The following is a 4,475-nucleotide window of genomic DNA, read 5'->3' on the forward strand; positions in this document are numbered from 1 at the left end:
ATGCATAAATAAATAATATTTGATTTGTTTTTTCTGTGATTGTTTCTTTGACATTTGCTGCTTGTAGCGTGTGATTCTGTTTGTACTTGCAAAAAAATTCCAATATTCTTTATAACACAAAGTGAACTTAGCTTATATACCCCCCCCCTCCATACACTCCTTTTATTTTATACTTTTAATTTAAAATAGCAAAATTGCCTTGTTGTGTGTATACTGTTCAGTTCATAAAACAAAGAGGTTACTTTCATAAGTAGATTGATTTTGAGATAAACAAGGTTTTCTCTGTTATACAACATGGGTTTATTTTATATCACCTATGATACTTAGATAAACCACAAGCGAAACCAAAATTTTGAGGGGGAGGGGGGACGTAGTATTGTGGAAACAGGTATGGTTGTATTATAATTCATATATAGTTATTATTGATGAAAATTTATATATAAATATATGGTATTATATAATTAATATATTATGAATTAGTATATTCGAATTAGATATATTTTATAATGATTATATATATACTAGCTGATAGCCCGTCAAGAATGACGGGGATCTAGAATTTTCTTATTTATTTAATGATGGATTATAAATTTTCTTATTTTTACACAAAACTCATCTAGCAAGAATATATTTTTGTAATTTATAATATAATTTATAATATATATTATAAATTACAAATACAAATACAAATGAATAAAAATTTAGTTTAAAAGATTTTTTATTGTGCACATAAATTAAAATACTAACCATATACTTCATAAACATAATTTATAAAAAAATAATGGAAATTTTTTGAATAACTCCTCATCTAAATAGATATAAATTTCTGAATTATATTTCATAAGATAGGAAAATTTCTGAATCATTCATCATCAAATAAAGGAAAATTTATTATTCATCTATCATTGAATAAAGAAGAAAATCTGATTCCCCGTCATTCTTGATAGGCAATCAGCTAGTAACTTATATTTTTGATAACGAGTTCTTAGAAAATCCCTATAATATATGTAAAGGGAAAGGTCACAATAGACACTATTTTTTTGTTTTTTTGTTATTTATGTTAAAATAAAAAAGGATTAATATTTCTTCCATATATACACTTCACAATGGCTTTCTTTATTTTCTTGTGTACAACAATTTTTTGAATCCAGCAATTATCATGCTTCAAAACGAGCCGTTTAACCACACTATTGTAGACCCTGTAATGTGTATGCAAGTTGGTATCACTCGCAATCAAATAAAAAAAAATGTAGAAAAATTTGGTTCAAGATATCGGGAGTTATTTCAATATTTCGTCACAAAAATCAAGGACAATACAAACTAGCAAATCATATATTTATAACTCATAAAATTATATTATATTTTTATGATGGCAAATGTTGCGATTTTTAAAAACGGCTAACTCAATACTTCATCCAGAAAAATATTACCCAAGCCTGAAGATTTCGCTCATAGAAGGAACAAAGGTCCAGACATATATTGTCAAAATCTTGAGGCTTAGGCAATATTTTTCTGGCTAAAATATTGAGTTGCCGTTTACACAACACTAATGAGACAAATATCGATAATTTCAAAGTTTATTTTAGTTTGTTTTAAAATGTAAATCATTATACAAGCAAAATTCTGAAACACCTAAAAAAAAATATATTTGTTGAAAATGGGGTAAAAGAACTCCAAAATATGCAAAACGCAACAAAAAAAAATTTATTAATCCAGGCAAAAATGACAGAAAAGCGGGAAAAAAGTATTCTTGGTCGAAATATATAAGAAACATGCTAAGTATACCAAAAAAAATCATGCAAAATGAATTTTAAAAAGCGTTAACAGATAAATCAAATCCAACAATGTAAAATTTCTGAAAATAGAGAAAACATGGTACAACTTTTAGAAAATATGGAGATGATATTTCCTAGCTAATATTTTTAACTTCACTAGTAGACATTAATATTAATTTCAAATTTACTTTAAAAATACTTTCTAGGGAGATCTAAGTCCAAATTCCTCAATTTTTATGGTTTTTGTTTATAGCGATTTATATGAGTAATTATTATTATCAATAAAACATAAATTATTTTGGAATAAATAAACTGAATTGAGTAAATGAAAAGCACATTTTAAAGCATAATTTATGTAATGGGCTTATCGTTTTAAATTTACAATATACTTTTAAAATGCGTAAAGATAAAGATTTTAGCGGACCATGACTCAGGGCAGCTTTATCGAAAGCCAGTATTTTTATAACTTTTTATAACTTTTTTTCAATTTATAATTCCTTTATTTATATAATTTAATTTTTAAATATAATTTGTGCAATTTTTTTTTTTACTTTTATACACATTTTCCTATAATTTTAAAATTTATTTTTATATTTTTTTTTGTTTTTAATACATTGAAAAAGAATTTTTTTTTAAAAAAAAATAAAATTAATTTAATTTAATATAAAAACGCATTAATATATATTACATAAATATTTATTTTAAAAAAATTATGGAATATATATTAAAATATTAATATGACCATTTTTAAAAAACCCTTTTTATCAGTTAAAATTATGTCAAAAAATTATATAAAACATAGTTATTATTTCATATTTTTTTAATAAAGGTAACATTTCAATGCCGATATCGATCATAATAAAAATGAGGATAAATCAAAGGAAATTTTGTATTATGTATATACTTTTATTTTTAAAAATATTATTTTTTCTAATATAAATATATATATTATTATTTTTTCTAATATAAATATATATATTATTATATTTAAATTGTAATAATTTCACAAAATTTTATTTTTTAATCGTAATTAATGCCCCCATGATCTACTTCTTTCAAGTGATTCTCACTCCAATAACGTTCGCGTGGGGTCTTGTATTAAACCTATCGGTTTTTCGTAGAACCCCCATATTGGAGGCAATTTACCCTCCATGCGTATACTTAGTCAGGTACACGATATTGTTGAACGCGGGAAGTTGCCTGGCAGCTTTTATATGGCCATTTTTATACACCGTACTCGGAATGTATCTACCTTTATCTCAGTCCCTCCCTTGGTTTGTCTACATGACTTATTATCATCCCGTAATCCGAGGCATATTTATCAAGTCTCGAGGTCTCTTGCTAGCGGTCTTCGGATTTGAACGCTCCGTCGGCCCTCTAATCCTCTTCTGGAATAGCATAGAAAAATCCTATAGACCCGATAGAGAGAGTGGCACCGCAGATGAATCGTCTAGATTTACCAGAGGAGCGATTATTTCAAGAGTCAAGAATTTTCGGATTCGCAGGAGAAATCGGGTTAACTCGAGACCTTGCACGAGTTCAGCGAGCAGCGTAGACATAGGGAAATATATATATCGTTGGGATTATTTTCTGGATGCGGCGTCCTTCGGGTTAGATTACAAGCTTTTGAGGAATGCCAATTTTATAAGAATCGTCTCCTTGCTATGCTTAGCAACAGGAGTCTTATTTTCGATGTCCAGGATAAAGTTGTATAAAATATCGGTTTACGAGTATCCAGACACCTATTACCGCCTCAGTAATCTGTCTACCCAGAATCCTAGCCATGTTTCTTTTACCACGACAATGATTTACTCTAGAAAATATAAGCTGAAAGGGAAAGGATTTTGGATTGCATACTCGATAGATAATACTGCCAACTTATTAATCTTGATTCTCAACCTGAGTTTTGCTCTGAAAAATGCCGGGTACTATTTAAAAATAAAGCGATACTTTAACATCTCGGATCTCCAAGCCTCGAATATTTTACACTCGGATATCTACTTCAATCACAAACCGGAATCTAAATATCAATTCACGTGGGAATTAAAGATGAGTCAGCTTCAACTTTGGCTATCTGTCACTCACGTTCTAAATTTGATTCCGAATTGCATATTCAATCTTGTCCAACCTATCAGGGAAGCGTCACTCAATGATAATTCTTGCTCTCCGATGCCCCCGAAATCCAAGTTATACTCGTTTGACGTGGCTTACCCAATGTTAACTTACCTAGAATTACTTAGCGGTCTCTTGATCTCGGTATGGATAATATGCCTGATGCCCGAATTGAAATTCGATTGGTTGCGCAAACTTCAACGATGGGTACCTAGCATAATAATAGCCCTTATTACAAAGTGTCTCTTCATGCGCGGGAGATCACGAGGACGGGAATAAGCATTGTAAAATCGGATGATTCCTTTTTCATCCCCCCCAAAAAAATGTAGTGTCGCAAAAATAAATTTAACAACTAATTTTCCAAGTAAGAGCCTTCTTTATATGCTAAAAAAAAATACGATTAATTAAATATACTCCTTTAGACTCAAAGATTAAAAATAACACTTATGAATTCTTGAACCATTAAGAGAAAGAACGCCTTCAAATATCAAATGTCAATATATTAAAAAAAATAAAATTTCAATTTTTAATTTGTCATATTTGGGTTGTCAAAATTTTTAAAAATATGTTCAAAATTCTAATTTTTTT

The sequence above is a fragment of the Gordionus sp. m RMFG-2023 genome, chromosome 4 (genome assembly GCF_954871325.1).
Source record: "Gordionus sp. m RMFG-2023 chromosome 4, tfGorSpeb1-WG-v2, whole genome shotgun sequence".
NCBI lineage: Eukaryota > Metazoa > Nematomorpha > Gordioida > Chordodea > Parachordodidae > Gordionus > Gordionus sp. m RMFG-2023.